This window comes from Chelonia mydas, chromosome 7 (assembly GCF_015237465.2).
Source record: "Chelonia mydas isolate rCheMyd1 chromosome 7, rCheMyd1.pri.v2, whole genome shotgun sequence".
Taxonomy (NCBI): domain Eukaryota; kingdom Metazoa; phylum Chordata; order Testudines; family Cheloniidae; genus Chelonia; species Chelonia mydas.
In genome coordinates this window covers 66,883,592-66,897,987 of record NC_057853.1, presented here as the reverse complement: position 1 = coordinate 66,897,987, position 14,396 = coordinate 66,883,592, and positions in this window count along the sequence as shown.

Sequence of the window (14,396 nt, the reverse complement as noted above, 5' to 3'; positions counted from 1 at the left end):
TAAAATAGACTAGACAAGGGCATTTTCTCATTCACATGGTCAGTATAATTGGATGAGACATTGCTGAATCATTTTAAATCTATTTGAAGCATCTTCTTTTGTTGCTAGAGATCTCACAAAACACAAAGTTGTTTGTACTGTTTCTGTAGCCATGTTGGTACCAGTATATTGGATACAAGGGAGTCTAGGTAATCTCTTTTATTGGACCAACTTTGGTTGGAGACAGATAATTTTTGAGCTACATAGGGCTCTTCTTCAGGTCTCAAGAAGAGGAAGAGTTGTGTAGCTCAAAAGCTTGTCTCTTTCACTAACCAAAGTTAGTCCAATAAAAGACATTACCTATCCCATCTTGTCTCTTTAAAACAAGAAGTGTTTTTTTTAAATGTTACTCCAAAATAAATTATACAGCATGGGGACCAAGGAACCAGAGTCTAGACTGAGGTCAGTGTAAGCAGGGTGTGGGGGTATTTTTTAATATAAATATTTTTCAGGGCCTCTTCTCTCCCACCTCCTTCTCCAGGTCTATGTTAATTTAAAAGTAGCAACTCAGATACCCCATTTATTGAACACAGACAAATGGAAACACTGGAGAGAAATGTCCTTTAAAAGAGATAACGCTCTCTTAGGACAAACTGCGGAAACACATCAATATTTTTCAGCGGTAGGTTCTTCGGTTATGATTATATTAGTCATAATAGGCACAGAACTTTCATCAGAACAATTTAACCCATTTACTTTGTAGGAAAAATTAAAACGAAATGGACAATTATATTAAAATGCTTGAGCGGGAGTTGTATATGCAAATAACTACAAGATCAGGTGGTAATTGTGGATAAGAAAAGATCAGTAGAAGTGAAGATTCTCTGTAAACTAGAGCCTGGCAAGCAATTAAAAAAAACGTATTAAAATATGTCTGAATTTGTAAATTAGTACTTTTGATGTGTTTACACTACTTTCATGTTTGCCTTCCATAGTCTTCAACTGAGTTGTATTAACATCAACACTCTCACAGATGAATTTTAAGTTTGCATATTCAAATGCTCCCTGAAATCAATTTTGTAACTTGCTTCACATTTGAAACCTGATGAGTTACACTCTACCATTCAAAGTATAGAAACAATATCATGCCCTTCATTCATATGACCAGTCACAACAAAATAGCAGAGCTTGTCGGAAAGCTCTAGAGTTGGAAAGTTGAAATTTACTTGTGGGCATTCTCAAAATGGAAAAAGTATAACAAATTGAATTGTCACTTTATTCATTCAGCTATAGTATAATATAAGTCTGAACATTCTGCATATTATAAATAGGAAGATGGATCAATTATCTGTTGTCTTATTAAATGTTTGTGATTCTTTATTCACTAGTGATGAGTTTTACTACATAACTAGTATTGGATTTTAATAGCTTCAGAGATATTTCTATGCACCACTCTCTGGAATACATGCCGTTCCTCTCCATGATGCCTCAGTCTCTGTATTACAAAGCTAAAGAAAGAGCCCTGATAAGTTAATTAAACTCAACACTTTAAGGTTAGTGGGACTCTTAATAGGCTTACCCCCTTACCTTCCTTCTATAATCTTCATTTAGATTTGTTTTGCACTACTGACCTGACCCAGATTGTCTGCAGTCAACTGAAGGACTGCCCAAGTCAGGGAGAAAAGAGAATAAACTAGGGTGAAAAGAGGGCTTCAATACATAGTTGGGAAACATTACTTCTATTCACTCTCTGAAACCTCTAATTTCCATAGATAAGGAAATGAGCCTTTCTAGTGCTAGATCAGAGGTGTACAGACATATTGGATTTTTTAAAATCATTTAGAGAATGAAAAACATTCCAACTGCTATTTTTAAAATCTTTGCCACGGGTGAGAAAATTTAAAATAAATAATTTGTATATTTGGATGTATTAGTGATGAAGCATAAATGATGTTATTGACAAAACTTAAAAAATACCAGTAGAATAAAGGCTACAGAAGTAGAAATAGTAGAAATTGGCGACGGTGGAAATTCTGAAAAAAAAATCTAAATAAAAAATGAGCAGCTTTCTTTTCCTTCCACGTTTCACTTTAGTTTTACAATGAACATTTTAAAGGTTTTTAAAAACTCATAATGAACACTAGTTTTGTTTGTTAAAAAAATGCATGACTTTTGTTTACTTCCCTCTGACTTTTTCACTTGTGGTGTAAGGTGTATGTTATTACTCCTACAAGTAGTTGGTTAAGCACCCTGATTATAAAGTTATCTGTTTATTTGTTGGACTCCATTGCAATTAACCATATATTAAAACATCTTTCATTTATTTATTAATCCTTTATAAATGGAACCTTAATACAACAAGTGTGACCAAAAGAAAGTTGCTATAAGACATTTAATAAGATCAATGTAATAAATACACAGGTTCCCAAACTATCTTAGTTTCATGTTAGAGTAGATTATGCATGTATACCCCAAATCTACAAATTAATAACATTTAAAGCAACTGAAAACTAAGTTTAAGAACAACCAAATATTTACTCAGAGGCAGTCAATTCAAAACTATTTATTTCCTCACCCTGTACCTGATTCTGTTACCGCTCGCTGAGCTATATTTAAATAGCTTTTGAATTTGTTTTAAAATGCACATTCTAAAAATACTCAGTTCCAAGCACTCACATCCATTTCTACAAAGTACCTAATCTCAAAATGAAGAAACTAATTCAATCCAGTTCTACCATACAGAACATTTTCATATTCCCTACGCACATGCATGGTCCTGAAAAGGAAGGTTGCAACTGACTTTTGTGCTGTTTCAAGCGTGTAGTATTTCTAAAGCAGTGTGTTATGTTTCTAGTCAAACTTCCGCACACTGAGTGCCCAAATGCTAACGTCCAAACATCTTGACACCTCAAGGAAAAGGGACAAACAGTGCATTTGACAGACCTGTGCGTGTATCCTGAGCACTGAATTTGGGCAGATCTGTCTTACTAAGCTTGGATCCTAAAGCATAGTGTGTCCATTTTGTTTATAAAGATACAACTAAACTCAGGTGTCTACTTTAGTTACAGAATAATCATCGGAGATGACATGCACCTGAGAGATTATTCCTACTCAGTGGTTCCCAAGGAAGGAAAATTCACCCTCCCCACAATCAACAATGGACTCTAGTTACTACAGCTCTCAATAAGGTGTCTTTCATTGGCACTGCATTCCTTAAAACATTGTCCCTTTTTCTGAGCAGTATACAATGCAGGATAGGGCCTCCCCTCTCTTAAATCCATGTTTCATTCCTTTTGTAAAGTCACATATTTGGCATACTACAGGGTTTTAGAGTGCTATCACTTAGTCTGTCTCTCTAGTTTATACATCTTGTAACTATCCTTTGAAACATAACTTTTGGAAGGGACTTCTGTGTTTGCCACAATAAGGGAGAGTAACATAGTAACAACTGTCTAATACTCCACTGAGAAGCCGAAAAACATCAGAACCTGAACCCACATATCCTTTTAATGGGAAACTTTCATTGATTTCAGCTTTAAGTTCCCAATCCTGCCAACTGAATCACTTATGTCTGCTCAGAAGTAGATTGAAGTTAATTGAAACTGCATGTAGCTCACTGCAATATTGGAGCCTTAATAAATTATTTGTTAATCTCCATCTGTGGACAGAGAGGGATATCTTAGACATGAACACTCTCAAGTAATTTATTTTTTACTATTTTCACTCTAAAAACACCTAAGATCCCTGGTAGTGCCAGAGAAGAAAGTTGCTTCAGACTCCAGACTTGACAATGAGTTATTTAGCCTTTGAGAGTTTTGTATTGAGTTAGGAGATTTAAAAACCCTACTTTCCTATTTACAGAAGCTGGGCTGCCAAACTACTGTAAAATTAAACAGGCTCCTGAGCATAATTATAAATAAAACCCATGTGTAACATTCTGTACCTCAGGGGAACACCCTGCACCCCCATGTTCATCCTTATAATTGTGTGGTATCCAGTGCAAAGTTTGTTATGTTGGGTGTCTTCAGAAGGCTCGTGATGCACTGAGCATTGTTGTTATAGTAAAGTTATAGGTTGTAATTTCATGTATATAGTTATGAGGCTGAAAATGTGTCCTCATGACTTAAAACAAGCCCAGACAAAAACTCTCCAAGAGCAGAGGGGAAGTTCATACCTCATCAGGGCACATATAGGACAAACCCAACCCAGCTTCACAAGAACAAAGGACACTGGCCTAGGCAGCAACAAAGGATTGGTTGGATTCTCAAGTGAGTCACTCCTCTTCCTTTGGTCAGTTTGGGCCTGCGATGAGGTAGTACTCACCTGACTCTGAAGGGGAGGCAAAGCCAAGAGGGAAGAAAGAACATGATAAAAGGGAGAGACGTCTGCCATCCTCTTCCTCTCTCTTCCACCTCCAGCTACAGACATTACCACCAAGCGACTGAAGCGCAGATCAAAGGTGAGAGCCTGGCTGAAGGGCAACCAGCCAGCCTGTGGTGAGAAGCATCTAAGTTTGTAAGGACACTGAAAATGTTAAGATCAGCTTAGAATGCGTTTTGCTTTTATTTCATTTGACCACACCTAACTTCTTGTGCTTTGACTTATAATCACTTAAAATCTATCTTTGTAGTTAATAAATCTGTTTGTTTAATTCTACCTGAAGCAGACTCCCCTTGGTACAACAAGCCTGGTGCATATCAATTTCTTTGTTAAACTGACAAATTCATATAATCTTGCAGGGTCCAGAGGACATAACTAGACACTGCAAGGTGGAGGTTCCTAGGGTTGTGTCTGGGACCGAAGGTATTGGCTAGTGTCATTCGGTTTCACAATCCAAGGAGCAGCTTACATGCCAGAGGCTGTACATGAACAGCTCAGGAGTGGGGGTTCTCACAGCAGAGCAGGGTCAAGGATTGGAGTGACCTAGCAGATCACTGGTCCAGATAACAGCAGGGGAAGGTCACACCATGTCTTTTACTAAAGACTATCATCAAGCCTAAAGTATTTGTGATCAAGTGCTAAATCGGGAAACAGGAAATCTTGGTAATAGCACATCAGTCTCTCTCTTTTACCTCCGCTAAAGTCACTTAGGGCCAAAGGATCCATGTTTCAGAGGTTCAGAACACCACCAACTGAAATAAATAGGAGCCGCTCCCATAAACTTCTCTGACCTCAGCGTCAAACTGGGTTCTCCCCTCCTGATTCACCTCTTCAGTCACACCTGTGCAGCTCCATTGTCTGTGGCTTCTTGGCACATATGTATGTGATTAGAATAATTCCATGCATGATTCAAGAGGAGAACTAGAGTACAGCTCCTTCTCCCATTTTCTATTGGCTGTTCAGGGCTAACAAATAAAAACATCTAATGTGACCAGATATGTCTCTGAAAAGTGAGTAAGTAAAAAATAGCCCCTTCTTCCCTGACACATCTGTTCTTTGTATGTGTTCAAAGTGGAACTGCACTTCAGGGGGTAGGAAAAGCTTAGCTGTTTTGAGATAACAAAATGCAGCAACTATCCATTCCACACATTCTAAATGTGCAAAATCCAATGCCAGGAGTCACAGGTATCAGGACGGACAATTTTGGTTAACGTGTGCCAGCTATTCAATCTCTGATTTACCAAGGTACATCCATAACAGGTTAAAAATTTCCATAGTAATAGCTACAGTGGAATTTTTTAATAGATTTTCATATTTGAAAATGATGACTTTTTTTCCATCTTCTGGATAAGGTCCAATCAATCAATCAATCAATCAAGAGTCATACCCTTCTCTGAAAGAGCAGCTAGCCTATCATGCAGTCAGAGCACAGGCATATGATTCCATCATTATCAGAACATTTGCTTAATGTAAAAACCACTCAAGTTGTTCAATGAACTCAAGGAAATGGAGTATCTTGGGATCTCACTTTATAATGAAAATGAATGTCCCAGTATTGCTTTACTTGTTTAATCCACAGTAGAACACTGATATGCAACTAGACAGAGATGTAATGCAGTTTTGAGAGGGGTAAATCCATCTGGAACTTTACACTTCACTGTGAATTATGCATGATCACTGCATTTTACTTTATTTCAACAAAAAGAAAGATTGTTAGGCAAAATACTAGGAAGTCATAAAGGAAAATTATGATACATAGCATGAAGTTCATAAGCTGAATCCCTGACGTAGAACTCAATCAGGTTTTAGAGGCATTAAAATGCTGAAAGCAAAGCAGCATGCTTCACTGCCACTCCCTTACTAGCAACTAGCAGGCCCCAACCTCTCTGCTCCTCCTTGTCACTCTTCCCCGGGGGAAGCGGAAATGCCTTCTGCTCCTAGCTGGAGAGCCAAGAAGAGCACTTCATCGTGCCTGGAGCGTGACTGTGTCCCAAAGACCAGTTGCAAACAGGAAGGTGTCACAGTCCATAAGAATGGGTGATTAAAGGGAGAGAAGGGGGAAACTGAGGAGTGAGAGAGAAGAAGGGGGTGGGGGAGATGGGAAAGCAGGTGAAGAAGGAGAGCATGATGGAGAAAGACACCCTACCTTGAGGTACAACTCTCTCTAACCCCTTTTGTCTCTCAAACTGCTGTGCTTCTAGCATTCTCTGTATTTGCCCAGAGCCTGAGTTGAATTTAGCCCTGCCATTTTACTCCACCGGATACATCTGTGAGGTGGTCCAAGGTTACATCTACACAGCAAAAAAAAAGAAAAGGACAGTGAGTCTCAGAGCCCAGGGTAACTGAGGTGGGTTTATGGGGCTGGCACTGTGCCGGAGAAAATAGCAGTGTAGATATTCTGGCACAGGCTAGAACCTGGGCTCTGAAACTCTCCTCCCTCACCAGGTTTCACAGGCTGGGCTCTGGCCCAAGTCTAAACATTTGCTGTTTTTAGCCCTGAAGTGCAGCTCCATGATCCTGAGTCAGTCAACCTGCTTGCTGAAACTTGCTGCCACAGGCTTGTTTTTGCTGTGTAGATGTACCCTGAGAGGGAATTAACTGACTGCTACCAGCAAGCAGAGCCTCTTGACCTTGCCACAGCCCTTTATAACACAATGTGAGGCCTATCACCTGCTGTTTTGTAAGGCAGGTAAATACATTCCTCAGTCCCTCTGCCGGCAGTGATCTTCCAAATGTATTTCCTTTTGTTAGGGCTTGGCAAGACTGGAGCTTATTGTCTGATCCTAACTGAGTCTTCTGCAAACACACAAAGTGTGGACTTTTCTGAGCTTAGCTCTGAACTGGGACAATAATGAAAGGTTTGTTAAAACAGAATCCTGCATGCATTAACTGCGCAACAAAGCCCAGACTCAAAGGGAGGAGCATGTTTTCAAGAGCTCCAACTGCTGACCATCAATAACTAAGAAGGCATTTAACTTTGTAGTTATGCTTTTGACCAAAAAGGCTACTTTCATTAAGATTCACCCAACTGGTTTAAATGCCAATGGTGAGTTCCTAAATCACTGTCTAGAGTCCTTGGCAACTGAAATTTCTGCTATTTGCACCCTCATGCTACCAATCTTAATTGCCTCTGTAATAAAAGTATCATAGAGGTTCACTAGAGTAACTGTATATTAAACTTCCTCCAGGACTTGGAAAATGGAACAACAGACAAATCAAATGAATAACTACAATGGGAATAACTGGCTAGGGGGTAGTGACTCACAAATTGAATATAAATCAGCAGTTGTGAAAAGGGCACGGTGATTCTAGGGTGTTTTAAGAGGAGGGTTGTATGCAAGACACAGGAGGTAATTGGCCTGCTTTATTGGGCACTGGTGAGACCTCAGCTGGAGTACTCTGTCTAGTCCTGGGTGCCACACTTTAGGAAAGATGTGGACAAATTGGAGAAAGGCCAGAAGAGCAATGAGGAGGTCAGGTTTTTCTAAACCTTTTATCATATGAGTAAAAGTCAAAAAAAGTGGACATGTTTAGTCCTGTGAAATGAAGTTGTGGGGGAGGGTAGAGAGACCTGGTCACGGTCTTCAAATATGATAAGGGCTGTTATAAACAGGATGGTGATCAATTGTTCTCCACATCTACTGATGGTGGGACAAAATGTTATACTAATAAAATAAAAACCAGCAGGATCTTATTAAAGGGGAAAAGGCAAAATACCACATTTATTGTGAATACAGAAAGAATCCTAGTAAGCAGTTTGTTATAGCTATAACATTCCATTCAATTTCATATTTATTCACACATTCATTCATACACACACGCACATACACACACAGAGGTTCTGCAAGGTTGCTATCATTGTTACCAGCCTTAGACTTGCTCATGCCAAGCCACTGGCCAGGTGACCTGGACATGAGGAGGGAGCAGGGCCTTGTCAGATGCACATCTGATTCTCCTGGAAGTTGGTTTGCAGAATCAGACCCCAAAGTTCTCACTTTCTAGAGTCCATTTTTATAGGACTTTCTTCCTATGCCTGTCTATGGGAATTGCTTCATCATGCTGTTGCTGAATCAATCAGCAGAAGGCACATTCCTGATGGCTCCGTGCTGCCAGATGTTATCTTGTTCTTTGGTTCTCCCATTCTTGAGGCTGTTGGGTGGATTCCAGTCTGCCCTCCGGGGGTCCTCTGGTTATTTCCACTTGACGCCTTCTTCAGCCAATGGACACTGGATTCTTAGGCTGGCACCTCCCTGATCATTCAGTTATTATCCACACCAACCATTCATCCACATACATCCTCTATCTCTATTTTAATCACAATTGTTAACAAAGCGAGATGAATACAACAAAAGGGTGGGGAGTCTCTGGGTGCTGTTTCTGTTGTTACAGAGTATTGCTTTGAGTCTCCCTTTGTGTGAGTAGTTGTTGTTACAAAGAATTGCTTTGAGGACAGACTGTGTCTTAGAATGTACTAACACAATTAGCAGCTTGCAAGTTTCCCACATAGAGGGAGAGAAACAGTACCAAAAACCTCTTAATTAGTAATACCCTGGAATTTAAACTATGGGGAATCAAACTCATTTGTGATTTTAATACAGAACTTCTTTAATACGATCCAACAAAGAAATAACCAGCTTAATCCGCAGTAAGGAAGATTTAGGTTAGATACGAGGAAAAACTTTCTAATCATAATGATAGTTAAGATCTGCAGTATGCTTCCAAGGGAGGCTGTGGACTCCCCGTCACTGAAGGTTTTTTTAAAAACAGGGTGGATAAACATCTGTCAGGGATGACCTAGGTTTACTTGGTCCTGACCAAGCACAGGGGGCTGGACTTGATGACTTCTCAAGGTCCCTTCTAGCCCTACATTTTTATGATTCTATGCATATATTCTGGGTATTTCCTGCTTTTTTGCCAGAAGTTGTGCAATCTGTGTGGGGAAAAACCTTCTATTAGGAACCGGCACTGAGGCTTGCCAGGTGAGAGATTTGTTTTTGTTTTAAATGATCTGGGCACACATTTGTAAAGGTATTTCAATGGGAATTACATGCCTAAATACTTTTAAAAATTTGGGCCCAGGTCTTTTTTAGTAGCTTGCAGACTCTGGCGAGTCAAGGCCAAAATGATCACAATGAACAACACTGAATTAATAAGCAGGTCAAATAACAAAATGCCAAGAAGTAAAGAAGACAGCTGGTCTTTGTGGTTAAGGGACTAGACAGACTCAAGAGATTTTGGTTCAATGCCTAGCCCTGCTGCAGACTTCCTGTGTGACCTTGGGCAAGTCACCTAGCCTCTCTGTGCTTCTATGCCATGTGTGCCGTCTGTAAAATGCAGATAATAGTATCTACATCACCGGAGTGTTGCAAAGATAAATTCGTCTACGTTTGTGAGGTGCAGCCACATAATATATACCATCATTTGCTACTCAATTATCTTAATAAGACAACATCCTACATGCAATATACAGGTCAACAAAAGGGAAGCATGTACAGGTAGGACCAGGAGAAGCCAAAGCAGAGACGAGGAGGAGGGGATAAAATAGGCCACTGTCCTGCCTAGCATCCCCTAGACATAGAACTGTGCAGAGGAGATTCTCTCTCTCTCTCACACACACATCCGGCACTAGGACTCAGGCAATGGTTGCCTTCCCCACCCCCCACGATATGGCCCTGGGGAGAACTGCAGAGAGCAGCCAGGAGACAACTCCAGCCGGGAGAAGCCAGAGCAGGGATCTCTGGACAGTCCAGTCAAAACTGTAGCCTGGTCTGACCTTCTTTGCCCTGTGCTGATTGGCTGTTTGCTCCAACCTCTCCTCTGCAGTTACCCCACCTCCTGCTTCACACGCAGTCTCTTCATCTCAGCAGCACTCCACACCTGCTCTACTTACCTTCTTTGTCCCCACCCCTCCACTTTCCTTTTCCTTCCATCTAGCTGATCTCCTCCTAACTAAACCTACTCAAATAAATAAAAAGATCAGGGATGTAACACAAAACTTGTCATCACCACATTGTTCAGTCTGCTTGTGTTCTCCCCTGTGTCTGGTCTATTTAGACACCATTATCTCAATGGTGCATTGTACTCTCGCCATCTGTCTGCATCCATCAGTTGTCGCTTGTCTTATAGGTAGACTGGAAGCTCTAGGGGGCAGGGCCCATCTCTTTGTTCTGTGTCTGTACAGCGCCTAGCACAATGGGGTTCTGGTCTATGACTGGGGCTCCTAGCAACTACTGCAATACAAACAGCAACAACATATAAACGGACAGCACACCTTGGAACCAATGACTGTTTAGTTCATAGTTCTCAACCTTTTCTCTCTCCCCTATGCAGCACTGTGGGAAATGCATGGTGCTCATGTGGGCTGTAATTCCCTGCTGAAGATGCCCTGGTCAGTCTCACCAGTATTGAGAAATCAGCTTGACTCACCTCTTTGGGCTTGTCTACACAAGGGGTTTAGTTTACACTGAATTGACGCACACTAGCTGGTGCCCAATACATAAGCCACACTAATAGCATGCACATTGTACAGTCATTCCCTCTTTCAAGTCATATCATTGTGTACGCACAGTGGGGGCTTGATGCGTGTGGCATTCTGGGAGGGTAGCCCGTGGTCCTTTGCTTTGCTGCTGGGCCTCTGGGAATATTCTCACTGTGCAATGCATAGTGGAAGCCAGGTGAATTCTGGGCCTTGGGGAGTCAAACATAAAATCCCACTATTCCAATCCCTCCATCCTTCACTTCCTCTTTCTGGGCAGGATAGCACCTTTCTGAATTGCAGTTGGCCAGTATGGACCCAGCACAACTCCTTAACTCTATGCTTGCACTTGTGAATATGCTGAGGCTGTTTGGAATTTATTTGATCTCTCACAGCTGGGTAGCTTAATTCAATCATAGCTCTTCCAGCAGTGAAGATGGGGACAAGGAACATGTGGACAACACTGAGCAACTGTTACGATGCAAACTTCAGAGTGCAGAGTGATTTTTAGGCCCTGGATACCAGCATTGATTGGTGGGGAAAGACTGGTCTGTAGACCCAGACTACCAGCAATGGTGACCGAATTTCAGGCAAACTTTTTTGGGATCTGTGCTCAACTAGTCCTGGAGTAGCAGCTACAACATACAACACCCTGTACCTGTTGAGAAGCAGGTTGCCAGTGCTATCTGGAAGCTGGCCACCACCCAATGTTACTGGTCTGTAGCCTACCAATTCGGCATAGGAGGTGTGATGGCATATGTAAGGTATTGCTGCGCTGGGTAATATAGTTTGGTAATGCTCAGGAGATTATTGATAGCTTTGCACAAATGGGGTTCCCAGACTGATGCGGGCAAGTGATAGGAGTCCTGTGCCTCTCCTGTACTTCCTGCACCAGACTCAGTTCAGAAACAGAAAGGGGTATCTCCGTGGTGCTCCAAGGGCTGTTTGACCACTGTGGCAGATTCACATACACAAATGCAGGGTGGTCTGGAAAGGTTGACCATGCTAGGATCTTGTTCTGCTCCTCAAATAATTGACAGGTTATATTTTCCACAGCCAGATTGTTTCCTGGCATCCCTGCTTTTAATGCAAGTTCTCCTGCACTGTTTGCTCTTTATCTAGAACTGGCTGGCCTCCAAGTTGTGACCCTGCCCTTCTCAGACATCTAACTAGCAATGTCCACAAACATCTTTCTTGGGGTGGCTGCCCCAAGAGCTTGTTGCACTGATACTTCTCCCCAGCTGGCAATGAGTTCTAGAATCTCACTATGCCTAAAGCAACTGCTTGAGGCGTACTATAAAGGTTGCTGGAGTAATATCACTGTAATCCTGATATACTGGAATCCAGCAGGAAATGCCAGCTTTTAAACAGGGGAAAGGAGATCTAGTCATCTTAGCCCCCAGAGCAGTGGAGGGCACAAAGGTATACAGACAAGTTGGTCACAGACACTCAAAGCAGTGTGGGACAGCAGTTGGAGAACAGCAAGTGCACTGCAGCATGCCCATACACAAACAGATCATACTAACTCAATTTGCAGCTAATTGAGTATATTTTAGGAGTGGACTCCAAGGTTCACAGTAAATGCAGAATTGGTGGGCTCTTAGGAACTGAGTAGTATCTTATGCCACAAGAAATCCCACTGGTTTTCTTGAAAATACCTAACATGAGGAAGAGGGCCAGAATCTGCCCTGAAGTGGACATTAGACGTCCAAAGAGTTCAGGGCTGCTTTCAACAGAACACAGATGTAAGAATAAATGTAACTTGGATTTCATTTAAATAGCCATTTAGAAAATTACTACAAAGCAATTTTAAATTAAGTATGAATAGTTGGGAAAGTTGTGCTCTAAATAAGTGATTGATGATCATTACCTGATATGAGTTTTCAGTCAATGACTAATCTCTTTTTGAACAAATGTGTCATTTAAATTTCTAACTTCAGAATTATTTTTATTAACACGTCCCACAAACTGTCAAAAAGCTTGATTGGAATTGAACAAGCTCCTGTATTAAAGGCATCAAATTCAATACGGATATCAAAATCATTTTCCAGTATAAGAAACAAAGTAGCATCTTTGCTTTGAGACAGGTGTATATATTGAAGTCATTAGATTTTGCGACTTCATGATGTTTTAATAGTGCATATTCCAATTCATTTTTTAGTTTATTCCCAGTGTATTGCTATCACTTTAAATTAATGTTTAACACAATGACTGATACTATTTCTTTAGCAAAAGTTAAACAAGTTCATAAAAGAAATACTAAATCATGCTCTCTCTTTTCTTACCTGTCCTTGTACTGTATTGTGCTCAGAGACTGCCTTGAAAATCCTTTGCTAACTGAAAGTGAGGGAACAAACCTTCTCCTGATGTCTTAATTAGGAAGTGGGTGACTTTCCAACCACCCAACCCATTCCCAAGGTAGGTCTTCACTGCAGATAACCCGGGTGATTGCCACTTCGATTAGCCATGCTCAAGCGCAAGGTCTGATACTTGAAAACCACACTGAAGTTGTGGTGTGCCCACTAATACTACATTCACTTGTGAAGCACTGGGGATAGGCGGAGGGGAAGGAAGAACATCCCATGGTTTTTAGTGCCACACCAAGCTGTGCCACTTTATATATTCTTTTCCAGTGTATTGTGGGACAATTTGTCTGTCCTTTCTGGGCCCCCGTGCAGAAATGTTCTTAGCCCTCCAACTCTGAAAACTGCTGCCAGGTTGGCACACTCTAGTTTCTGTCTGAAGCCTCCATTCCAAACGGTGACAAAAAATCCAACTCAGGACAATAACCCCTTTTTATTGCTGGTATTGTGAGTCAGTTTGGCAAGAGGAGGCAGATACAGGACATGAGACATTAAGGAGGGCATTCTGGCAGTGGCTTGTCACCTTGAAAAGGCAGTGGTGGACCTTGCTCAGGCAATCACATAGGCTGCACGCAGACAGTGAGCAGTGGAGACAGCTGACAGCTTAGTGGAAACTGTAATAATTCCCCTATGCTGACTTGCCATTCTGGAACAGGACCACAAGTGGAATGGTGGGACTACCTCATCACACAGACTGAGATTACTAGCTGTGGACTAGCAGTTCCACATGAGGAAGGCCACCTTCCTGGAACTATGTGAAAAGCTTGTCCTGGTCCTTCAGCAGCAGGACATGCAGCTGAAAACTGTGTTACCATCTAGGAACTGGCTGTACCAGACAGCTCCAGGTCAATGGCTAACCAGTTTGGCATTGGCAAGTCAACTGTCAGTTCTGTGATAATGGATGTTTGCATGACCATTATTGTCATGGCTTACCCACACATGGTGACAATTTCCCCAAAATAGCAGCAGGCTTTGAGGAAATGACACCAGCACTGTCATAAATATAAAGGGAAGGCTAACCACCTTTAAATCCCTCCTGGCCAGAGGAAAAACCATTTCACCTGTAAAGGGTTAAGAAGCTAAGATAACCTCGCTGACACCTGACCAAAATGACCAATGAGGAGACAAGATACTTTCAAAGCTGGAGCGAGGGGGGAAAAAACAAGGGGTCCTCTCTGTCTGTGTGATGCTTTTGCCAG